The sequence below is a fragment of the Canis lupus genome, chromosome 19, assembly GCF_003254725.2.
Source record: "Canis lupus dingo isolate Sandy chromosome 19, ASM325472v2, whole genome shotgun sequence".
Classification (NCBI taxonomy): domain Eukaryota; kingdom Metazoa; phylum Chordata; class Mammalia; order Carnivora; family Canidae; genus Canis; species Canis lupus.
This window is the reverse complement of record NC_064261.1, coordinates 5,512,717-5,540,187: the sequence shown is the minus strand read 5'-3', so window position 1 is coordinate 5,540,187 and position 27,471 is coordinate 5,512,717. Positions and strand designations below refer to the sequence as shown.

General features: G+C 34.4%; 1 long non-coding RNA gene across 1 annotated transcript in view; it reads left to right on the top strand.

The window, feature by feature from the left end:
- The first annotated feature begins 260 nt into the window (after positions 1-260).
- The window catches only part of LOC112669280 (uncharacterized), an 88,545-nt gene continuing 61,334 nt past the window's right edge, over positions 261-27,471 (top strand). Inside the window, exon 1 of the long non-coding RNA XR_004807032.2 lies at positions 261-323. This is a non-coding gene — a long non-coding RNA (uncharacterized LOC112669280). The remainder of the gene's footprint in view (positions 324-27,471) is intronic.

The window sequence follows — 27,471 nt, the reverse complement described above, 5'->3', positions numbered from 1 at the left end:
CCTCATTTTTAAGTGCTCCTGTGATTAGACCGGGCCCATCAGAAAGCCAAGATAAATCAACCCACCTCAAATTCCATGGTCTCAATCATATCTGCAACTTCCCTGTTGGACATATGACGTACAGTACTTCCCTCTTGTCCATGGTTTTGCTTTCTGCAATTTCAGTTACCCTGTCAACCCTGGTCAGAAAGAGGATGACTCTTGTGATGAATTGACAGCAGGTCAATGGTAGCCTAACATTACATCACAATGCCTACATCATTCACCTCACTTCGTCTCATCATGCAGGCATTTTATCATCTCACATCACCCTGAGAAGAAGGGTGAGTCCAGTACAACAAAATACTTTGAGAGGGACCACATTTGCTTAACTTTTATTACTATTATTGGTGTTATCGTTCTATTTTATTATTAGCTATTATTGTTAATTTCTTAATGTGCCTAATTGATAAATTAGATTTATCACACATATGTAGGTATAGGAAAAACATAGTATATATAGGGTTCAAAGATGCATTTTCTGAGAGTTCAGTGCTCTCCATGTTTTCAGGCCTCCACTGGGGGACTCAATGTATCACCTGTTGATAAGGGGGGCTATTATATATTAACAGGTTCCGGGGATTAAGCTGTGGATATCTTTGTTATTCAGTCAGACAAAAGCAATTTCATTGACAATCTAAAAATCATAAAGTGGGAATAGAGAAAGTTTTTTTTTCACACTGAAAAAAGTCATCATTTAGAATTACTTCAGTTCTTTCTGTATAATAACACAGCATACTATTCCTGTGATCTCTGGACGACTCTTTTGAATTAGTTGTGATTACAACCTGAACTCATTTAAGTGAATTTAAAAATAGTTTGGCATTTGCTAAAATTATTCAAACAGACTTGACTATATATTATTGCAATGAACTCCTTTATTTGCTCATTTAAACCCTGGGTCACAAAAATTACTGTAGCTCTTTATTGCCTTCCAAGTGTTTTAGCACCTGATTCTCTATATATCCATTTAAAAGGAAATTATTTGATCAGCACTGTATTATGATTTTATAAATGTAAATATTAAACCCAATTTGTTTTTAGTCTGAATTAAAGATGCATATGTCATGAAAGTTATCCATCTTTATTCCATAAATAAAACAGAATGGTACAACTAGAATAGAATAAATGCCAGAAGATGTTGCTTTCAAAAACAGTAGATTACTAATTGACCTTTTTCTGCGTTTACTATACTATTTATCATTTCAGCAGTTAGCCATCTTTCTGACAAGTGAATTTCTTTAAAATGTGTATGACATTTAACTGGATAGAGTTATTTGTCATTGAATAATTTAATGTCATTTCTTATTGCTTCAATTTAAATGGTTGATCTAATTTTTATTTGCAGTATACCATTTAGATGACTCATATTATATTGGTTAATGTCTGAATACTTTAAAAATTTAGATGAATGTGCTTTTTACTTGTCAACATAATCAAATGGGGCATATGGGATTTAAATTAAACAGTTGATTATATCCCATGATAGAATCCATTTATTTTATCCTCTCCCTTCCATCTTGCTTATTCATATCTCCTCTACATCCTTTCTAGAGTCTACTTCTGTCTCCAGATCTGCAATAATTTCATGAAATAATCATATTTCCCATGATTGATGAGCTCCTTGGATTCACATCTCCATTTTCTTCTTTTCTTTATTCTAAGCTCCAGGATTCATATTTACCTTCTCCTTTAACCTTCCACATTCAAATTAAATCTCCTTCCTAGATTGCTCTGAAAATTAATTTCAATGTTCTTTATAAAAGCCATAGATAACACTTTCTTATTTATTACTTGCTACAATTTTTGTGGTTCATTAACATTTACATCTAATAATAGATAACTTATTTATACCTATCAGCTTTTTCCAAGATTAACCTCTTCAATATTTTTTAATAGTTTTAGTACCTTTTTGAAGTTTATGTATATTTTATCATTTTTCTATTGTATATGCCATTAAATACAGTTTTAAAAATTGTAGGTAAATTGCCATAGTACTGATACAGAGAAAGAGAAAAATTGCTAAATACTGATTGATCAGTTTTGTCCTACACAGAGAGTCATCTGGTAAATCATCTTTCTACTAAATGTGATATTAATTAATATATTTCCTCTTCTCTACTTTTCTTATATCTAATAATATTCAGGCCAAATTATAGTCCATTATATTCCTCTTCCAATTTTTCCTTTCTTGGAAGAGTGGCCTTTCCCGGCCATTCACCACATCATCATTAGTTGCTAACATGAAATAGGTCTGCAGCTCCCAAACCTGACCTGCCATTCGTCTTTCCTCAGGCTTCATCCCTATCTATTAGTGTGCAGCACAAATCATCATACCTAGGAAGAATTGTATTCCTATTTCTCCTCAGAATTTCTGTCATTCAACTTCTTATTTTTCTCTCAATTTAGTGAGTGTATATAGTCACATTTATTGAGAAAAAAATATTAATTTAGAGGGTGTTTTCTTCTACAAAGGAAGAGAAGTGGCTTGCAAAAAACAAGTATGCACATTTTACAAATCACAAAAGCAATAAATAGAAGTAGTAAGTTGGATAAAAGGAAAGATGAATTGCTAAGGTTAAGTTGCAAATTTATTTCTGATTTCTTGAAAGTCAATACAAGAAAGAATATTCTATTAGTTAGCAGCTCTATTACTATAGTGGTTCACAACCACTATAGACTTGGTTTCCTAAAACTGTTCCCTGATAACCAGTAAAGTTTTATCTTTTATTTTATATCATTAAAAATCACGGACTTTGTATATATGATGGGGTAAAATCCATTTCAGTAATTATCCACTCTTATTTTGCCATAATTATCCCATTTTAGGCTAGCAGGAATATAATAAAATTTGTCATTTCTTTTTCTTTCCTTTGCAATTGAACTTTTCTTTATATATATTTTTTGCTATGTTATTTCTTTTGCTTTTTTTTTTATAGGATCTCTTCACTCATTAGGAATGTTAAGACTTCATATAATATGAAAATGTATTTTTCTGTTTCTCAAATTTTGTTTTTGTTTTTGTGTATTTTTCTAAGGGTGTTACTCCCTATACAAATGTCTGTTTTATATTCTATATTGTCAAATTTATCTATCTTTTCTTTAGTTTCTTCAATGGGTAACAAAATTTATGATTAGGAAAATTCTCCCTACACTTAACTTGTGAACAATTTCACTCAATTATTTTAATACTTATATATTTGTTTTTAAAACCCTCACCTGTTTGAAGGATGCCTGGGTGGTTCAACGATTGAGCGTCTGCCTTCAGCTCAGAGTGTGATCCCAGGGTCCTGGAATCGAGTCCCACATGGGGCTCCCCCTCTGCTTCTCTCTCTGCCTCTCTCTGTGTATCTCTCATAAATAAATAAATAACATCTTACAAAAAAATATACTCTCACACATTTGAAATTTATCTCAGCAGATTTGATGAGGGATGTATACGACTTTATTTTTATTACATTGGCTTACTGCTTTCAACACTGTTGTGAGTGAAGAATTGATCATAGCACCAGTTCTATAATAACATGTGGTAGAGGCTGGGACCTTTCCTACAGGATGCAATATATATTTCTATGAATTACAAACAATATATGATATCAATTCTCCTTTAGTTGGAATACATAGAGCTAGGAATCAAGAGATTCCTCTCTCACCTGTATTTCTAATGGCAGTTCATGTTTCTTTTCCCCCTCTTTTTATGCTTAAAACTGTTTTAGTTTAGAGACCCAGTACTAAGGAAATGATGTTTCTACCCAGGGATACAATAGTTGTTCCCTTTACCTTCAAGTTAAGTCTGCTGTCCTAGCCATTTGGGTTTTTTGAGTCTCTTAGCCAAGTTCAGAGAAGAGTTTACTGTACTGGTTTGGGTGATCAATCCTTATTATCAAGGCATTCAGTCAATCATTATTTGTTTATTGTTCACCTACTAAGTGTCAGTGTCTGTGTTAAGGAATGGGAACACACAGCAGTGAATGCAGGCAGTTATAAGCTCACAGTCCTATCATGATAAATGAATAACCCACAAATGAAACCACTGCAGGCTTGAATAAGTGCTCTGGGTGACAAATAAAAGGTTCTGTGGGACTAAATGGGGGCACACGACATCTTGGGGAGTCAGAGAAGGTCTCCTCATGCAGGTAGAATTAACCAGGTGATGGAAGAGTGGTCCATGTGCACAAGCAGCATGGGGGCTATAGAGTGGAACTCAAGGAGGCCAGTGTGGATGGCAGGCAACACTGAGGATGGGGGCAGCAGCCTGGGATGAGTGTGCGAGCACTGTGTTTGTGTCACATGCATCGAGTTCACGCAGCTGGGTGACGTGGGTGACCCGTTTCATCTACTCTGGGCCTTGGTTACCTTCTTTCAAGGCATGCGGTGACAACGTAAGTAAAGACCTGATATAGCAAAGGCCCTGATTCATTATTAATGACCTGTTATTATTTATTAAAGGTTGTTCTGCACCATAAAAAAACATAAGAGGAGTTAGGATTTGTGCTACATGATGGAGGAAAGGGCAATGTGCAGATTCTAGAGGATGCTCTAGGGTATCCAAAAAGAACCTTGTTTCCAATGGTAAAAGTTGGTGGAAAACTACATCAATCTAACATAGGCAAGAGTACTAAAGGTCAGTGTTTTCAGGGATAATGTTTTTGACTCACCTAATCAAACAGAGTTCCCGGAATTTGCCTTTTGGCAGAAAACAAATTAAACCATAATTGTCAGTCAAAGGAGGAAGTCATAAATAACCATAGTAAGGTTAGAAGAACTACCACAATGTACTAATCTAGGGCACTATTCAGGTACCACTTGTGCTGAACTCCATGCAAATGGTGCACACTTGAAGCACTATAGTTGTCACAGAAGACAGCATGAAAGGAAACTCCTGAAGTATGATTTCATAGCTAACAAGGCTAATTACAATGATACATTTTTTCTTTGTTCTATACCCTCAATATGCCACGGTGGTGGCAATAAAAATTAAGTTTACAAGCTACAAGATATCAACTTGAGATAGTACATAAACCCCAGGAAGAATGATCATTATCAAATGATTAATGCACTTTTTTGTAGGAGAGATAATTGCATTATTTTAGGGAGGAGTATGTTACTCTTGCCCTTTTGCTGCCTCTTAAGTTTGTGGAGTTTCCTAATGAGTGAGTTAGAGTAGATTCCATGGAATGGCTCATTCATAAATTATCCCAAATCCCAGTAAGTATGCATTTTCAGGGTTGTAGGTTCTGGAATGCTAATTCCTACTTTTCCCAAATTTACATGTAGCCAAGGTCCTGGGTATAATTCAGATTCCACAAATCAGATACTCTCACGGGGGCATTTGGCTGTGAAACACAGTTAAGTGAGAAGAGCAGGATGTGAAACATCTCTTTGCTGGCATGGATAGTAGTAGAAGTGGCATGGTTTGCTGTCAGCACATGTCAGAAGATTTCACACCTTTCTGCAGGGGTTATGAAAGCTTTAGCCACCCTGCAGGGTAGAGTGACACTAGGGTCTAAGAGCTATTTCTAGAGGCCCGAGGTGTAGTATGTTATTCTGGGCTTCCAACAATTTCATGAGAAACCTAATATGTGACAGTAAGTACCTTTAAGCTTAAACTAGTGATTGCTATTTCTGTTGTGTGCAACTAAACCCTAAATGCAACAGATAGTATTTTTTTTTATCAAGTTTATACAGCCTTTGCTAAAACAAATTTCTTTCAGTGATTCTACACCAAGCTTTGCAATTAAGCAAGGAAAGAAAATATTACCTATTGAATTCTAATTAAAAATAAAATTAAGTACAGTAACTATTAGAAATTGATATCTAGTAAAGAGCAGTAATGTGCAATAGATGCCCATGAAAACAATGTCATATTGGCATGAAGATAAAAATAATATTTTATGAAAGCAAAGAATGTATTATTGGTTTGGCATATTATTATTTTTCTAGGTAAGGCTGTGCAGCAAGATTTTTGTTATAATTAGTGTCATTTTTTTTTTTTTTTTCTTTTCCAAGGCCTTGCTTGTGTTTGGTCATTTCCCAGATAATCACTGATTACTTGTTTCTTCCTCCATTGACTCCTAGTTAATATAATGGTTGTATTGTGACAACATGGGTGAAACTTGAAGGAATTATGCTAAGTGATAAAAGTCAAACAGTGAAATAACAAATACTGCATGATCTCACTTTTAAGTGTAATCTAAAACAAAAGCAAAAACAAAAACAAACACTTTCAGAGATGTATAGAACAGATGAGTGGTAGTCAGAGGGGAGGTGGAGGTGGGTAAAATGAGTGAGGGTCTCAAAAGGTATAAATTTCCAGTTATAAGATAAATAAGCCCTGGATATGTAAAGTCCAGCATGGTGACTATAGTTAATAATACCGTATTTCATATTTGAAAGTTGCTAAGACAGTAGAAAAATTCTAAAAAAAACCTATAAGTATGTACAGTGATAGATGTTAACCAGACTCCTTGTGATGATCATTTTGTAATATGTACAAATATCAAGTCATTATTTTGTACACTTGAGACTAATATGATGTGGTATATCAATTATACCTCAATAAACAATAAAACAATAAAAAGTTGGTTGTACATTTGTACTATTTTACTTTATTTATTTATTTATTTATTTATTTATTTATTTATTTTACCTCTTAATTGTCATTTTTCAAAGGTAAAAGCAAAACATTCTCATAGAGAAAAACAAAACCAAGCCACCAAATGTCTCTTGAAAATCATGGACCTTTTCCCGAAATGTATAACATATTCATTGTATGAGTGGAACACGTTTATACAGGCTCTGAAATGGCATTCCGTATTTAAAAAACAAAAAACCAAATGAACACTTATTTGGGGGGCAATTGTTCATTCTTCCCAGAGATGATATTGAGCCACTATTCACCACCATGAGCATTGATCCTAGGTACAGTGTTATATCAGTTATTATTTTGAATATTACCCTAATCCTTTCCAGCTATAACAGAACCAATCTGCTGCAAGGCTGAATAAAAGAAACTTCAGTTAAAAAAGGAGTTGAGAGGCAAGGGTGGGGAGTCCTCACATCCCACCTACTGTCTGCCAATTGCAAACCCCAAAAGGAAGAAGTCCACTTTATTGGTCTAGCAAGAGGAAGGTGAAATTCCTTCTCACCCAACAACAGGCTCAGCCGGTATGAAAACACCACAATGACCCAATTAGAAACTATCACCACCATGAAGTCTCTTTCCCCCAATGGACTCTGTTCAAAGCAGCCCTTCCCAACTTCCTCCTTTTCTCTATAAAATAACAGTCCTCTCCTTTGATCTCCTGACCTGCCTATGATTTGCCATAATTTAGATGTCCTGAATTGCAACTCCCCTGCTTTGTTTACCAGCAAAAACCCATTTTGCTGGTAAAATAACTGGCTATTTTACTTTTAAAGTTGGCACTGCTACCTATGATACTACAGTCTACTGTAATTACTGTTTCTGATTTCATTTAAAGAAACCATTCTCCAGAGACACATAAACTCTGGAGTCCTCAAATATACAAACTATTTCAATAGGCAAGGTTTTGGAGAGCCTCCTTTCTGTCTTTATATAGGCTAATTTCAATCTTCACCCAAGATTTCACCCCCTTGTTTATTCCATAAATTCCCAACAATGAAAAAAAATCTTAAAAAAATTCCCAAAAAGCAATTCTCAAGCTAGCTGCTGACGTCCAACCAAGCAACACAAAGGAAATAGCCTTTAGATGATATTCAGTAAAGACATCACTACTGAAATTACCCACCTCTGCTCTTGACAACATAAAGCAGCTAATGAACCATCTACCTAGAATTTGGCCTTCATGTTCTCAATACTGGCGACATGTCATATTCTCCAGTGCTCTGGGGGGTATGGTTTTATATGACCTTTTGGGTGATGTGAACTCACAGCATGTCCCACATTGATCAAATTTGTCAACACCCCTGGGTTTTACCTAAGTCTCTTTAGGAAAGTCATAAGTATGGGCAGATAATTAGCCCCTTTCAGGATCCCAGGCCAACAACGAGTCAATGAGTTACTGCACAGAAAAAAAAAGGAGAAGAATAACATCTTATCTTTTGATATTGACCTGAACTGCAATGGCCCTGGTTCTACAGGGGCAGGATGCATAGCAGGGTGGTTGCAGCAACACAGTAACACCCACTGGGTCCAGAACAATGCAGTAGATCGTACCACAGATCCCACTGAGACCGCGACTACTCAAGCTATTTTTTTTAATTTTTTTTAATATTTTATTTATTTATTTAGGATAGTCACAGAGAGAGAGAGAGAGAGAGAGAGGCAGAGACACAGGCAGAGGGAGGAGCAGGCTCCATGCACCAGGAGCCCAACGTGGGATTCGATTCCGGGTCTCCAGGATCGCCCCCTGGGCCAAAGGCAGGCGCCAAACCACTGCGCCACCCAGGGATCCCTCAAGCTATTTTTTGAATGATGAAAATACCATAATAGAGAAATGGTAAAGGGAATTTTAAAACCAACTAACTTCATATACTGTAAAATAAGTTTAATATCTAACAGCTAGAACTTAATATCATACACTTCTGCTAATTTCAAATACCTCAATAGTGAGGAAAAAGAAAGAGAACAGAAAACACAAAACAAAAACCACTCTACAAATTGTACAAAACCTATCTAGCAAGTGCAATTACTAGAGTTGTTCATATTTTTAATTAATAGACATAAATCCAAAGGAATCCTCCAAAAGTTGAGGATTTTTTTTTCCGAAACATTTTCAAAAGATGTATTTTAAACTCAGACAAACCTTTCAAAGTAGTTCTCTACTCCATCCACAAAGCAAGATAGTGCATCAGGATTCGATCATGCTGGCTACATTTTATTTTTTCCTTCTTTAATCTCAAGAATCACAGAAGAGAAAAAACACTGGAGAACATTGATATAAAAATAGTCCAGGGATTATTACTAGATTTATACCATATTTTGATGGAATTTTAGGGTGAAAAGTAAAAAAAACAAAAAAAACAAAAAAAAAACACAATTGTTTTAATTTTATGAAGAAAAGGTGAGACTTAATGTGCAGACTTTGTCTTCCTCATCTCATCTCTGTGTTTATATACTCAAGCCATACCTTCACCTATGCTATATTTTTATTTCATACTTTTTAAAGATCTTATTTATTTGAAAGAGACTGAGTATGAGCAGAGAGGGGGGCAGAAGGGGAGGGAGAAACCAACACCCTGCTGAGCAAGGAGACCAGACACAGGGCTTGATCCTAGGACCCTGAGATCATGACCTGAGCCAAAGGCAGATGCTTAACCAACTGAGCCAGGCACCTGTATATTGTTTATTTTCAACATGAGTCAACTACTAATACTAACTTCTCCTGAAGTGCTTTGACGAATAATTAACAGAAAGGACTCCCTGAAGATTAATGATGTGGCATAGGTTCCCAGCTAAAGCTACATAAACACTGCATAAAAGGAATGCATATAAATCTATCACACATATTTTATACTGGACAACGCAGCCATCTGGGGGATGCAGGAGATTTATTGCTCAAGTGCTGCTGTTGTATATACAGTTCTCTCAGTGTTTTTCACATCTCAGTAGTTTTATCTGGGAAGTTGTTTTAACCAGTTTCTCATCCATTATCATTAACAAATTCTTAAGCTATGACCTAAGTCATCTGCATTAGCCATTTACTACATCATTCACTCAAGTTGTGGACAATTTTCTTTTTATCGCTTTGAAAGCTATCAGGATACAAATTTATATAATGGCTTTAATTCTAAGTGTTTTACTGACATTCATTCAATAATCTGCTCAGTACCCTGTTTGCATATTATTGCTCTTAGTGTTTTCCTGGTTTCAGAATTGATAGGTAAGCTTATAAAAATGTTACACTTAATGAATATTTTTAATAAAATGGGGCTTTCTCTTGCCTTAACATTTTACTTTTTATAAATGATTCAAGAATAATTTTACTATTGATTACTATCAAAAACATCTCTTTGGTTATATTTTTACCCTGTATGTATTTTCCTCATTTTCTGAAGAGTATATATACCCAGAAAAAAATAGAAGTATTTAATGAGCATCTTAGTGATTCTTTTTATCACATTACCACTAATAAGACTAAATACTGAAAGAGATCGATATAAGGTAAATCTAGGAGCTGGTGTCTATCTAGTATGTAGTAAGGCCACTGTTAATCCCACAGAAAAAGACATGTATTAGGGATTTTACTCTGGTTTTTAGGACACCAATTTTCCTATTTTTGTATCTTTTTACAATTTATACTAAACATACTCAAACCTCTGTGCTAATAACTATGGAGAAAAATATTGAAATAAATTTAAAAGCGTTTAAATATTTTTAAAAACTTGTATTAAAACATAAATCATGTTTACAGTGATAAATGCATGTGTCTGTGCACACACATCATATATTGTTTCACTATTTGTTTCCTGTGTGACAGCTAGAAAGATGAAAATTCCTAACTCTCACTTACAATCATGAAGAAAAGATCATCTGTGTCTTGTGGATAAAAAAAACAGTAGAGCCTAAATCTTAGGAAAGGGATTTTGATGCATGATTTGAAAGGGAAAAGTAAGTATATAGAAGACTTTGAGATTTGAATTGTAGTTCGGTAAATTGGGAGATATCATTTCACATGTCACTGAGGAATGACTCAACCAAAGCTCAGTAATTTATTGTGTTACCCTATCCCAGACAGGACTAGACCTTGTGGCACAAAGATGAATACAAGATAATTCTCAATTTCAATGAGTTTATGATCTGATAATTCATGTATCCAGATCTTACCATGGAATAGCTCAGTATCAAAAGACATATGGAAAGAAAGAACTACACATTAGAGTATGATTTTATTCCTCTGTTCATGTGGAGAAAATCAGGGAAAAAAAATTTAGATAAACTTCAAATGACCTGGAAAGATGAATTAGGTTTTGGTAGACAGAAAACATTCCAGGTTGAAGAATCAGCATGAACACGAATAAAAGATATTGCTAGAAAGGAGTTTGGTCGCAGGTATCTAATATAGCACAAACTGAATCATGAATGTGGATGTATTTCCGAGAAAAATGTACATTTATCTTATTTCCTGAATTAAATTAAAAATTTAAGAATAACAAAAAGCCTACTGAGAAATGTCTTTTTGCCTTATAGTCTAAGTCAGAGAACCAAGTCACAAGGTTCTTATATAGCTTTCCAAATATATTCTGTGAATGCAAGCATTTCATTATTAATTTCTATTTTAACTTTTACACAAATAGTAGCAGAGGACATACTATTATTCTTCACAATTTTAAACTTATTTCTCTGAGATTGTTCCTTATCAGTTACGCCCTCCTTAAATTTATATAAAATGAAAATTGAGTTAACTAGTTGCAGCAAGGTAATGAGTTACAGTCTGATTGCAAGGATCTGTGGAGTGAATTTTTGACCAGAAAGTGGGGGCATCTTGAGTAGACTACCATCAAGTAGTGGTAGTGAGAGGAAGAGACAAAAAGAGACAATTGCTTAAAGAGCTGTTTTAGAAGTGACAAATAATAATGGAACTAAATCAGTTTGGCTGGTAAAAAGATTTCTATTTAATACCAAATTCCAACACTTATTAAGTCTAAACTGTGGAATTAGTCTCATCCTGTCCTGAGCTTCAGTTACTACATTTGTACAATGGAGAATAATAACAATTAATTCACAGAATCATGTGAATAGTTCAGTAATATTGAAGTGAATATTCCCATGGCCTATAATATGAATTTTATGGGATTTTTTTCATTATTTACTAAATATCCATCATTTTAAAACAAAATCCTATATTATCAATATATCTTAATTATGTATTATACTATGTTTAGTTTTTATTTTCATTTTACATATTTAATTATTCATCTAGTATTTTGAGTTATATAAAGTAGAATACAATGACTAGTCATTTTATTAGAGTAATACTGGCTGCTGGAAAAAGCAAACTCCAAAATTTCAGAGCCTTCACAAAGCAGTTTATTTTCCACTTATGAATACCTTCCAGTGCAGCCCAAATTTCTTGATAAGTGGGGGAGTGGCTTTGCTACCCGCACAGTGACTAGGAGACTCAGATCCCTATCATCTTGTGCCTCTCAGTCCTCCAGGGCTTAGAGTTCTCTGCTTCCAGACAGTAGAGACAGACGCTATGGAGAAGCCTTATCTGCTCCTTAAATGCTCTTGTCAAAAAGGGATGCTTACCATTTCTGTTCACATCTCACATGACTACAAATGCATGCGAAAAGCTGGTTGCTTTTCAGTGAAAACTCTACACTCTGGAATGAAGACCATCAATTTTGGTCAATAGCTAGCAATTTCAGGCACATTAGTCCAATATTGTAATTCACAAATGAGGAAAGTTAAGACCTAGCAATTGTGAATTCAATGGAGATATTTATCGCTTTCTTATGGTGTTTCTTTGATCTAATGTTATTTGGTAATAATGTTTGGTAATGGGTAGAACTTCATTCAACTACGATGGGCATGAAAGAAGAAAATGTTATATTATTGTACAAGGCAGACAATAATGTTGGTCAATATATTCACTTTTAATTATAGGGTATAGCATTTCATTTTTCCTTTTCAAATCATTACTTAGTATTAAGGATTTATTATAAAATATGACATTCTTAAGAAGATCTACAATTTGCTGCTGAGTCTTCATTTGGGAATTTAGCACCTCGGTTGCATATATCATGATAATGCAAAAGCATTATTCTGTTTTATGCTGCCTGCAGAATCAACAGGAGAAAAATGAGAACTGCCCGTGCTGCATGAGCCATAGTTTAACTGTGAAGAATACAATTGAAATGGAGGATGCTAAAAATTCTCTCAGCTGTATTTAGAAAAATTGGTCCAGCATTTTCCATTAATCAGCACAAATATTTTTCTAAGTATACACTTGAAGGCCTTTGCATCTATACTCAATTATGGAGGCAGCAGGAAAATTATGTTCTTTGAATATAAAATATTGCTAAGTTATTCAAAAAGGGCTCTCGGAAGCTCTTCAAAGAGAATACTATAATATAGAAAAAGTCTCTTGTGTAGATGTGTCAATTATTGCTATTTCATCAATATATCGTTTTTTTTTTTACTAAGAAATGAAATTATTTTCAAATCCTGATTGAATAAATGAAGAAGAAACACGATATTATATAAGCAGAAATATTTATTCATTCAACCACCAAATGAACATCTACTAGATGCCAGGCATTGTTCTGGATGTTAGGGATACGACATAGAACAAAATTCATGACTTCACCAGTTGCCCATTTTTCCTTTATTTTATAAACATGGAACTCTTTCTTTAAGCAACAAATTGAAAAATACTACACAGATTCAGGAGGCTGTCTCTGAGGGATGAATTTCCTTGGATTGCCTGCTTTGAACTTCAGAACTTTTACTAGGTGTGGAATAAAAATACAGTGTGGAGTAAAAATCTGGATAGACATTAATTATAATAGCTGGCAATTCCAGAAAAGGGATTTTACTAACGGGTGAAGGCCAACTCTGCCCTACAGAGGAAGAGCCAGCAGAGGGAGATGAAGCAGATTTGTGAGAAAATATCCAAGCACTAGGACTTTGAAAAACACTAAATAGACTTTTCAAAGACTAAGACTTCATAAGTCTTTTGGTATGAAAACGTATCAGTTGCCAAATTTATAATTTTAAAATTATTCTTTGAAAAAAATTACCTTCTGGTATATGATGGATAATGTATTTAGAAGTTAATGAAGTTAGTGCCAGGTTTCTTTTTATTATTATTATTTAAACATTTTATTTATTTGAGAGACAGAGAGAGAGAGCTTGAGCAGAGGGAGAGGGAGAAGCAGACTGCACTGACTGCAGAGCCCGATATGGGGCTCATTCCCATAAAGCTGAGATCATGCATGACCTGAACTGAAATCAAGTCAGCCACTCAATCAACTGAGCCACCCAGGTACCCCAGGTGCCAGGTTTCTGATATTTAGTCAAGACGTGTGTTACATCCCCAGAAACTAAACTTGGCTTTTTGATTCAGGAGTTATACAGGTTTCGGCCATAATTCACAATTATTAGGCAATATAAAAGTGAACAATCCCTTAGCAAAAAAAATTGGGGAGTGGTGAGTCAGTTTTTAAAGTTGGTAAGATAATATTAATGTATTTTAGTGACTGGAAGACTGATTGATTGAAAGAGTAGAATTTCTACAAAGCTCATGGTAAGTTAAACACAAAAATCTTCTTACTATGCCATGGCTTATACTTCATGCATACAGTTGAAAAATCTTTTATGAGTGAAAAGTTCATAAATATTTTTCATTCATGTATTATTGTTTTGCTTATAATTCCATTCTATGGCTCACTGGGGAACTGTAAGTTTATGTGTCCATGTGGGAAATGAACACAAGTGATAATTATAAAATGGTATTACAATACTGAAAAATTAAAAAAATAATGAAAAATATCCATTTGTTAATTTATGGGTTTATTGCAACAAGGACTTTGCATATTCTATCATAATTCTTATTTTTCTATATCAACATCAACATTCTGCCTCAGTTGGAAGCATCACTGGTAAAACAAAAAGGGAAATAGAGTAAGATTAATATCTGAGGTGATATAGTTTGTACTTTGTATCCTTTATACTTAAAGTGTGGTCCACAAATTAGCAGCACCATATTACTGGGAGTATATTAAATTCAGAATCTGCATTTTTAAAGATTCCCAAATAATTGTATGATCACTCTTAATTAGAGAGGACTGTCTGGTCTATGCAATAACCTTTCTGCTTCCTCTTTGCTATCAGGATCTGCATTCTGTTCACATTTTGTGAGGGGATCTTGTTTTTTTAACTAATTAGTTTATTTGAGAAAGAGAGAGAAAAACAGAGAGAGGCAGAGCATGTTGGAGAAGGGCAGAGGGAGAGAGAGTATTAAGCAGGCTCCGTGCTGATGTGAGGCTCCATCTCACAACCCTGAGATCACAACCTGAGCTGAACCCAAGAGTCCAGGTTTAACTGACTATACCACCCAGGTACTACCCCCAGGCATCCCTTGAAGGGTCATGTTAATCATGATCCCTTCACAGCCCTGAGCAAATAAAAGATGATTAGACTAAGCCATACATGATGATCTAATTCCTTTCTCCTATGTTTCAGTACAGGCATGTGATGCGACACTAAAGAAACACCATAGAAAATATTTGGGGGGCTTATAGACTAAAAATGTCATCACTCTCAAAAGACACACCAAACAAGGACAGGTCTCCTCTTAGCCTCTGGATATTTTCATCCTGCAAGTAATATCTGCAATGGCCATAACCCTCTTGGGACGGTGAGGAGAAGACAAGGGAATAGCAAAGAAGCTGAGCTATAGTCTGTAAGACCTACAGCTCATTTATCCAGTCCCAGAAACCCTCTGCTTCCAGCAGAGGGAAGTTAATACTTAACTTAATAAGTTAATACTTATTAACGAGATCATAAATTTTCTCAATAACCTACTTTCTCGTATTTTCATATTTTGAGAAATATGAAAATATTTTGTATTTTCTCAATGACCTACTTTTGCTTGGCCTCTGTCACTTATATGAGCAGATATAGTAACTTAAAATCAGCATCGGGATCCATAGCTAGATTAACTACATTATTTGTCTTTAAATCTGCACCTACCAAATCCATGGATGGGATCGTTTTTGTGGATGGTGTTAGAGAATTACAGGCAAATGATATGTTTCCAAAGGAATGGCAGCCTCAAGATCAGAAGACTTACTTGCTGAATTATGATTGAAACAGAAATTCGATTTAAATTTTCCTCTGTGAATTTTCCTCCTACTTAAAGATTAAAATGATTAGTTTCCTATATTCTGTTCTATCAATTTGGAAAAAAGAGCAAAAACAGAAGCCTAAATCTGGATCGTGTTTTTAAGGTTTTTAGTGATTTCCCTAAATCATAATATTTTAATTATTGCCACTTATAGCTTCTTCCAAAAATCACTTGGGGAAAGCTCAATTTAAGAGCAAAACTAGGGCTTATCTTTCACGTTTACTGTATAAAGCCAAACAGCATTTTTATTAGATATATATTTTTATTAGGTATGTGCTCCTTAGATATGTAGAATATAAATTCTGCTAGAGAATATCGATCTAAAATATATGTATACTTACATATATTTTACTCAGAAAAACTTCATGAATTTTTAGCATATTAGGCCATTGCATTTTCACTTAGTGATCATAGGCATATCTTATTCCTTCGGTTTAAATAATTGCTATTTATAAAAGTGTGGCAGATGATATTGTTCCAAAATTTGCCACAGAATTATTTCTGGTCCCAATTGCTGTTTCAGAACATTGTCACTGACTGTCAAGAGGTGCAGTTTATTTCCACACTTAGACGTGCTTGTGACTGGTCCGACCAATAGACTATGGAGGAAATGATGCTGTGTCACTTCTGAGGCCAGGCCAGTGGAAGGACATGACTTCTGCTTTAGCCTCTTTCTTGGTACACTTACCCCAGGAACTCAACTACTTACCTTAAGAAGGCTGTAGCTACATGAAGAGGCCTCAAGTAGGCCTTGGGTGACAAGCAGTATTAACTGCCAGAAAAGAGATTGAACAAGCCTTCAGTTAATTCTAGTCCACAGCTCAGCCTTCTCACTCTCTGACTGAAACATTTTGGTGTCCAGTCCCTTGCAATGTACCTTTCCCGAATTCTTGACCCACAGACTCTGTGAGTCTAATAAATGGATGTTTTCTGCCACTATAGTTTGAAATTTCTTAAATAAATTTAATGCACTCTCTCAAGTCTTAGAAAGATATGTCATTCAACATGTCTATTAAGCTAAAACTCTGCTAATAGTGAGTCAGTTGGTCAATAGAGAGAAGCTGGGCTTCATGTCCTATAAAATCATATTTGAATTCTGATTCCATGAGTTCTGCTCCAATTACTTCAACTTTCTGAACTATAGTTTCCCTACCTTAAAAATAAAGATAAATATTCCTTTTTCAGAATTATGATGAGATGATGATTAAATATAAAACCTATAACCTATTACATAATACATAGTAGGTAATAAATAAATGTTTTTGTAACATGGATGATTCGGAACTTTATGAGAATAGTAATCGTGAACATTTACTTGAGTACTTACAATGTGTTAGATATCAGCATCATGCTTGGCATGTGTTGTCTCAAGTAGTAGATAATTTAACACACTAATTTTTTTTCACATTACATGATTTTATACACATTTGATTTGTGTCTCAGAGACTTCATACAATTAACTCATTCAATATACAAGACTGCTCATGCCATAGGCTGCGTCACCTGTTGTTAATAAAAATAAAATTGATAAGATCATCTTTAAAATACAGATGAAAGATCAAAATATAGGACACTAATAGAGAATCTCAAATTACTACAGATACCTTTCATACAAAGGAATTTTAGTTTAAAGAATAAATCTAAATTTCTACTAATACACGGGGGTAATACTAAAGAGTAGAACTTGCATAATTTCAGGGTGGTATAGCCATGGGCTGCCTTGTGCAAAGAATGTATCACGTGTTCTGTAAACATTTGGGTTTAAAAATATGTGATTAAAAAAACAATTGGTTGAGTTTCAGTGTGCTGCATATATTAATAAGAGCTCTATTGATAAAGACACAAAATATTACACTAATGATCCATTATTCTTTGATTTCACATTTGAATGTGTGAGCTGAGAAAACTAATCATGTGAGCACACACACTTTCAGAAACATGTAACCATCTGGAGTATCTTTAGTAGCAGAAGCCAATATTTGTGCTGTTATTTTCATTATAGGCCTTTCAGTGAAACTCTCTCCAGACAAGCAGGGAGCCAAGAAAAGAAATTAGTGGCCATTCAAGGACATGGCTCAAAGACAATTCTATTCTATTAGCGTATATGTAGCTTTTCTAAAAGCTGTGATAAATTTCCCCCAAATGTGGTTTGTCCAAGACCAACATCTATTCAGAACATGAAATGGAAGGGAAAAACTTCCATGGTTCATTTAAACAGCTTCTTAATGTCAGAGAATTTTTAGCTGAAGAAAGACATTGCCTTTATTCTTAGCTTATGTTGAATGAATAATTCAGAATGAAAGCAGTTGCAGCATAATGATAAAATTACATAAATCAAAGAGTAGCTGCTCGAGCCAAATATCTGCAGGAAAAAAAAATCACATTTCCTACTCTTCTGTTTACTTAGAGGCTTATTTTGTTTGTGCAGATGTTCCAAAAACTATCATTACATGTGTTTCTTTGCAATATTTATAACCTAATTGAATGCTTGCTCTAAGAAATTTTACTTCACTATCCAATGTATCTTTTAGCCTGATTTGTTTCTTACTGTCCAACAGAACCTATACTTAATGACGGGGAAAGTTCCAGGTAAATGACCATCCTGAGACTAAAATTGAGAGTAGAAGAAGGGAGGGGATTAATAATTATCAGAGGCCTGTTTTGTGCTAGGTGGCAGATGGTTTGCTATTTTTTCCCCTCACAACAGCTTTCTGAGTTATAACAATTATTCTGATTTTTCAGATAAATTTAGCTTGGTGTAGTTTTTTATTGTCTAAGATCGCACAAGTACAAAGCAGTGGGATCACACTTGAATAGTCTGACTGCTTTTTCCAATATATAAGAGAACAATAATTCAAGTAATCCAAGTGACTTTAAAACATTTATTTATTTATTTATTTATTTATCTATCTATCTATCTATCTATCTATCTATCTATCTATCTAAAGATTTTATTTATTCATTCATAGACAAAGAGAGAGAGAGAGGGAGAGACACAGGCAGAGGGAGAAGCAGGCTCACTGCAGGGAGCCTGATGTGGGACTTGATCCCAGGTCTCCAGGATCAGGCCCTGGGCTGAAGGTCACACTAAACTGCTGAGCCACCTGGGGTGCCCCTAAAGCAAATATTAAAAACCAAACAAACAAAAAACAACAACAACAACAACAACAACAACAAAAACACCAGAAATTGCAAAGTTTTTAGGCCCAGAGTTTAAAAATAGTATGACTAGTACTTGGACAATTTAAATAAATTTTATTTTGAAAGTCTTGACTTTTAGGGGTGCCTTTTAGCAAAATGATTTTCCCCTTGTTAAGGCAGAGTCACATTTTAATACAGAGATTCCTGGACTTACTTGCAAAAGAAATCTTAGCCTGAAGCTCACTGCTTGGAAATGGGCCTCTCCTCTGATTAGACTCATGCTAAAATCCGCCACATGTCAAATAAACTTAAGAATAAAAAGTCATATCTGCACAATTGTCTGAATAGCTTATTGATTCAGATTTTTTTTAAAAAATAGTGAGTTCAGCAAAATCAGAAGGGCAACAAAACCAATCATTTCAGCCCAAATGGTTCATTCCATAGCTGCATGCAGTCACAAATAGAAGAGAGAGCTATCTCCATCAACATAAGGCTGCACATTGTCACTTGCTGTACGCATTATCTATTTCCTTACCGAGGGGGAAATCAATGAAGCCACTTTTTTTGCCCAGCATTGCTTGAAATATTTATAGAAATTTATTGTAGAGGGTCAATTTTGATGCATAAATTTTAATATTCTAATTGCTCATATATAAATTACTACAGTGTTTCTGGGTAAAATAATCTTAAAAATAAAAATATGATTTTAACCACTGTTGGTTTTTATAATATATCAAGTTCTGTGCTGTGCTTTTCCTTTCACGAGCCTGTACAAGGCAAATAATTGCATGGAATTATTGAAGCTTTCAGGTAAAAGAGAGTATTAGAGGTCACCAAAGGCCACATCCACAGGAGTGCATTAACCAAGGAACTATCTTGGAAATTATCTGTATTATATATTTATTCAGCTTCTGTGCAGATGCTCCAAGTAAGAAGGTCATGTCTACCTATGTAATGAACAGACCCTTTCACTAACTTTTGAAATTTTTAATTTTTTTCCTCATACTTCAACTCTTTACACCTATATCTACCATTAAAGAGCCACATCCTCATTTCCATGCCAAAATATACTTGATTTCCTATAAGTTCAAAATAAGAGCACTTTATCGTGGTCGGAAAATTACCATATTTTTGACCTAATAAATAAAATATTGACAGAAGCCATTTTATGTTTCTACTACAGAGATTGCTACTATTTTATGTAGAAGGTCATAAGAGTAGTGGCTACTTATAGTCCATTAGGCATCTGAGTGTCAAAGAGAAAGCTAGAAAATAAGGGGGTATTAAGTTTTCATTTAATATATGACATGATTGTAGCTAAAATAGCACTAGACAAAATCATAATTACTACATCTTCATAAAACCTCGATCAAGTAATTATTGCACAGATAGCTAATATTTAGCAGAAGATGGAAATGACTTTCTGGTAGCTACCATTTTTTTAAACTTCTGTTGTTAAAAATTGGTGTACTTATCAATAATAGCCTGTTAGTTCAATTCCAAATTTTCTCCATTAAAATGAGCTGTCTCTATAATTGAACTATATTTTATATCACAGGAGAAGTATTTCTATCTGCTCTATTTTAATAAAAAATAAAGGAGCCATTATACAGCTTGCTATTTTATACATTCTTGTCTTTTAAAAATGCATAGAAAATAAAGACTTGATGTTCTAAACTTGAGATGCAGTTGCCACGACAACCAAAAAACACAATACTGCATACCACTATTCAAATGGTATTTGAATATCAGAAAGAATCTATTACATTATGTATGATTTTCTCTAGATTTAAATAATAATAATCCAGTCTTTTGCTTTAAATAGATATATTTATTATAATTCTAGTATAGGAAGTTGGTTTAAGAAAAAAAGCATATAGATATATAACAAATAAATCATTCTAAGGAATTCCATGATTTTTCTTAAATTGCTGATTTGCATAAATAGATTTGTCATAGTAGAAGATTTTCCTTGGTACAAAATAAAGATGCAAATGAATTTAATATTCAGTGAATTAAATGGTTGCCCTAATGTAAATTTCTACCAATACACAAGTCTAAACCTAACCCCTCCCCAATTATTCATGGGGACACTTCCAAGTATGCTTTGTACTACAGTATCCTCATAAGCACACCAATACATTTCACTGTACTTACTAGCTTTCTCTAAACTTGCATTCTAGCACACTCTCTGAATTTTGCTACTAACAATGCTATCTTCTCAATCACTCAGGCTCAAATATAGTTATGTTTGACTTTTTCTTTTCCTTGTCATCATTATTGAATTCATTAACTACTCTTTTGGGGTCTACCCAGGAGAATAATATTCTGATGTTCCTTTAATTTAAATATTGGTTCAATATTTATTTTGATTTATTTGAAGAAAAATTAAATCTTGTACTAACGAAAGCTTATTTATTTTTATGTTAAATATGCATATTTCCTAAAGTAGCCCCAATTGTACAGACACAGGAATCAGGAGATGGAAGAATGGAAGAGGTCACAGGAGCACGTGATAACAAGAGTGGAAAAGCATCTATATTATACTACTTGGTTTTGCTGGAGCTATGAGAAACCAAGAGAAGTTTTTCAGAAAGGAAATTGCTTAATAAAATTTTATAGGAAATAGTTCTCATAGAAATATGGAGAATGACCCAAAAGAAGAGATTAGTGGCAGAAAAGCAGGTAGAAATCTCCTACTATAATTCAAGAAATAGAAAATGAGGAGACCAAATAGAGTATTCTTAGTGAGATTTTAAAAGATTTAATGAATTGGGGACTCCTGGGTGGCTCAGTGGTGGAGCATCTGCCTTTGGCTCAGGTCGTGATCCCAGGGGTCCTAGGATCGAGTCACACATCGAGGTCCCTGCATGGAGCCTGCTTCTCCCTCTGCTTGTGTCTCAGCCTCTTCTGTGTGTCTCTCATGAATAAATAAATAATTAAAATCTAAAAAATGATTTAAAGAAATGAAAACTTGTCCTGGTGTTTTAAAATAAGAAAACATTAAAGAAAGGGAAAGAATAGTGTTTTAGATGTATCTTGAAGGATTGTAAGAAATTTCAAAAAATGGGAAAATACAGAGTCCTTGAAACAGAAAGGAGAAACACATACATGAATTTAGTGAACAGGGTAGCACTTGTTTATAGACAATAAGATTATTTTTATAAATGAGAAGTCGAAAAGAATAGGCAAACTGGAAAAGTAAAAATATGCTTAGTATCTTTATGAAAGTCAGATCAGGAGACTTTTCATTAAAACAAATTTGGAAAAGTAAAAATATGCTTAGTATCTTTATGAAAGTCAGATCAGGAGACTTTTCATATAATAAATTTGTTAAATACACATAGCCTTATTTAAGATTCTGAATTGTTTTAATGTAACAAATTTAATTACGTCAATAACTGGTAGACTAATTTCACTAGGCAGTTTTGATAAACTAATTATTCTGAAATTAATCTTTATTAAACTAATGTAAAATCAGGACTGTACAAAGGATATGTGTATTTTATTTATGAAATAATTTTAGACTAAACATGGAATACTGAATACAACTAGAGTAGATGAGATTTCAACTTCTTTTTGAGATTAATTGAATAATAAAAAGGAAAAGGAAGAGAGAATGCTGAATTCCAACCAACAACGGGGGAGAGTAAGGAGCAAGACAATTTATAAAGCAGAACTTTCTAGAAAAAGGCTTAGGAATTGAAGCCTCTAGCTAAAGGTGTAAGTGGAGGTGAAGCCAGATACTGAAAAGAGGATTGATCAAAATTCTGTAATAGGGACCATTTAGGATAGGCAATGTCTCCATTGCATTTCTCTAGATAATATCTCTTTTCCCACTTTGGAAAGTATATTCTGTGGAAACTGGATTAAAATCTCCAACACTAGTGACATTGGGCAAGATGAAACAAAGGACACCCTCCAAACAGAAGGAGAAATCTCCATAGTAAAAGGAGTGACTCCTAACTGTCAACTGTATCTGGGCTGACAACATGTACCACCTTGAAGGAAACTAGATAATTCTTCTCAGGAGGAGAACTAAATCACCTTAAAATTATCTTTTCAAATTCAGATTTTGGAGTCCCCAATGAAATGTCAGCTGCTCTGCCATGACTTCAAACATCCTCTCCGCAGACTAGAGCTTCTAATTGTCTTTTCATCATTTCTACAGGAGTAATAGAAGGATGAAGGAATATTTAGTATTTACATTTTGTATCTATGGGATGATAAATCACAAACTTCTAGCATGCATCCAGGAGTAAGTATCCATGACTTGGATGACTGAATGTGAACCTTCTCCCCAGGGTTAAATGTTTTGGGCAAATTCTGAAAAAGTTATACAGAACATGCTAGAAAGATTATAGATGATCCTAGATTCTCCTCAAATAAAACTGAGTTAAAGTTATATGAATGAAACATCTGATTGTTTTTCAAAAACTCTTGTAAAACTTCATCTAAAATAATAAAAATCACTTACGTTTATGCACTTACATTGTTTGTTATTTTTATATTTGAAAACTAAAGCCCTGGACTTACTATGAAGCTCTATTAGTCAAGCTAGCATGTATTGGCAAACGCCTGACAAATAGATCACCAAAAAAGAATGGAGAGCCTAGAAATAGACCACTATAAATATAGTCAACTGATCTTTAACAAAGGAGCAAAGGCAATACAATGGAGTAAAGATAGTCTCTTCAGCAAATGGTGCTAGAACTGAACATTTACATGCAAAAAAAAAAAAAAAAAAGAATGTAGACATGGACCTTACATCCTTCATAAAAATTAATTCAAAATGGATAAAAGCACCTAAATGTTTCACACCAAACTATGAAACTCCTAGAAGATCACGTGGAAGAAAACCCAGATGACTTTGGGTAAGGTGATGCTTTTTTAGATACAACACCTAAAGGCATAATCCATAAAAGAAAGAATTGAGAAGCTGAATTTCATCTAGATTAAAAACTTCTGCTCTGTGAAGACATTAAGAGAATGAGAAGAGGAGGCACAAACTTGGAGAAAACGTTTGCAAAAGACACATCTGATAAAGGACTACTTTCCAAAATATTCAAAGAACACTTAGAACTAAACAATAAGGGCAGCCTAGGTGGCTCAGTGGTTTAGTACTGCCTTCAGCCCAGGGCCTGATCCTGGAGACCCGGGATGGAATCCCACATCGGGCTCCCTGCATGGAGCCTGCTTCTCCCTCTGCCTGTGTCTCTGCCTCTCTCTCTCTCTCTCTCTCATGAATAAATACATAAATAAATAAATAATCTTTAAAAAACCTCAAGAATAAGAAGAAAAGCATCTCTATTTTAAAAATAGGCCAGAAGCCTTAAGAGACACCTCACCAGAGAAGGTATACAGATGGCAATTAAACATATAAAAATCCTCTATATCATATGTCATTACAGAAATGCAATTAAACCACAGTGAGATATGCCTAGGATGGCCAAACTCTGAAATACTGCTAATACCAAATGTTGGTGAGGATATGGAGCAAGAGGAAATATACATTGCTGGTGGAAATACAAAATTTTACAGCCACTTTGGAAGATGATTTGTCATTTTTTATAAAACTAAGTGTACTCTTACCTCAAGATCTAGGAACTGTGCTCCTTGGTACTTACCAAAAGAAGTTGAAAACTTATGTCCACACAAAAACCTGCATATAGCTGGTTATAGCAGATTTATTCATAATTGCTAAAATCTAGAATTAACCAATAAGTCCTTCAGTAACTGAATAGACAAATATATTGTGGCACCCCAGATTATAGAATATTATTCAGCACTGAAAATGTGCTTTCAAGTCATGAAAAGACATGAAGAAACTTTAAATGCATATAAATAAATGAAAGAAACCAATCAGAAAAGGCTACATATAATATGCCTCCAACTGTATAAACATTCTGGAAAAGGTTAAACCATGGAGACAAGAAAAACACCTGTGAGGGATGAGAAGAGATGAATGGCAGAGCACAGAGGATTTTTAAGGCAATGAAACTACTCTGTATGATATTATAATGATGGATATATATATATATTTACAATGATATAATATATCATTAATATATATAAATATATAATATATATAAATATATAATGTATAAATAAATATATATAAATATGAATATAATTTATAATATATCAATATATATCATTATATATTTGCCCAAATCTATAGAATGTATAACTCCAAGAGTGACCCTGGGATAAACTATGGACTTCTATTGAGTATGATGTATCAATGTAAGTTCATCCTTTATAATAATGTACTATACTGATGAGTGATGTCAATAATAGGAAGGTTATGCAGGTTCAAAGAGTATATGGAAAATCTCTATACCTTTCTCACAAATTTTGTTGTAAACCTAAAACTGCTCTAAAAATAGTCTTAGGGGAAGATGGTGGGCAAGTAGGGGGACCTTAGGCTGCCTTCTCCCACAAATACAAGTAGATAATTATCAAATAATTCTAAATACCACAGAAATTGACCTGAAGTTTGGCAGGATAAACTCTACAACTAAAGGTAGAGAAGAGGCCACATTAAGGAAAGTAAGGAGTGCAGACATATGGTTTGGGAGAGAAATGGATTGTAGCCTCCTCCATGGCAAGGAGGGAGATGCTCTCCTGGAGAAGGGGGAGAGATGGATTAGCACACATGGAACACACAGGGAAGGTGACCCCTTAGCAACTGGCTTGGAAAGTGAGAGGGGCTGAATTTTCTGTTCTTACTACCAACAGGGCTGAAAGCTTGGAGTTCTAAACATCAGCAGGCTTAGATCAAGGAGAGCCCTGAAGCACTGGTGTTTGTCTTGGAGAAAAGGCAGGCCAAACAGCTCACAACTATACAGAGTGGAAAGTGATCTGAAGAGCACCTGGGGCACACAGCAGAGAGGTTATTTGCTCATCTGGGAGCATATCCCAAAGAGGCAGCATTCACAGAAAGGTCTCCCCACCCAACCCCTTATTTGAAGAGATAAAAGCTGAAAACTTCCTAATCTGGGGAAGGAAACAGATATCCAGACCCAGAAGGCACAGGGAACCTCCAAAAAAATCAGCAAGAGCAGATCCACATGAAGACATATTGTAATTAAATGGAAAAATATAGTGATAAAAAAAATCTAAAGCAGCAAAAGAAGACAATTGCATACAAGGGAAACCCTGTAAGACTATCAGATATTTTTCAGCAGGAACTTTCCAAGCTAGAAGGGAGTGGCATTATTTATTCAAAGTGCTGAATGGGAAAACTTTGCAGCCAAGAATACTCTGTCCAGCTAGGCTATCATTCAAAATAGGAGAGATAAAGAGTTTCCCAGACAAACACAAGGAAAAGGAGTTTATGACCATTAAACCAGCCCTGCAAGAAATAGTAATGGGGACTTCTGGTGAAAAAGAAAGACCAAAAGTAACAGTATGAAGGTAGGAAACACAAAAACAAAAAAGTGAACATTTTTGTAAAATATCAAAGAACTCACAAAATGAAAGAATGCAAAATATGACACTATATATCTAAACCATGAGTTGGAGATGAGTAAAGAATGGATTCAAACTTAAACAACCATCACCTTACTATTGACTGCTATATGCAGAAGATGTTATAAACAAACCTAATGGTAACCACAAATCAAAAAACTCTAATAAGTATGCAAAGAATAAAGAGAAAGAAATCCAAATATAATACTAAAGAAATCCAGAGAACCATAAAAGAGAGAAAGACAAGAAAGGATCAGAGAAAATCAGAAATAACCATAAAACAGATAATAAAATGGCAATAAATACATAGATATCAATAATTAATTTAAGGGTAATGGACTAAATGTTCCAATCAAAAGACGTAGGGTGACAGAATGGAAACACACACACACACACACACACACACACACAAGACCCTCTATATGCTGCTTATAAGGGACTCATTTTAGACCTAAAGACACCTATAGATTGAAAGTGAGGGGATGGAGCAACATTTATCATGCAAATGATGTCCAAAAAAGTTGAAATAACAATACTTATAGCGGAAAAAAAATGGACTTAAAAACAAAGACTATAACAAGTGACAAAGAAGAATATTATATAATAGTAAAGGGGACAATTCAACAATAGATATAACAATTTTAAACATTCATGCACCCAACATGGGAGCACCCAAAATACATAAAACAGTTATAGCAAACATAAAGGAACTCATTGATAATAACACAATAATAGTAGGGGACTTTAACACTCCATTTACATCAATAGACAGATTATCTCAACATAAAGTAAATAAACAATTGAATGACTCACTCGACTAGATGAATTTAACATATATTCAGAACATTCCATCCTAAAGCAGCAGAAAACACATTATTTTCAGATGCACATAGAACATATTCCAGGATATATCTACATATTAGGCCACACGCATAAGAATGAAATTGGATCACAATCTCACACCATACGTAGAAATAAACTCAAA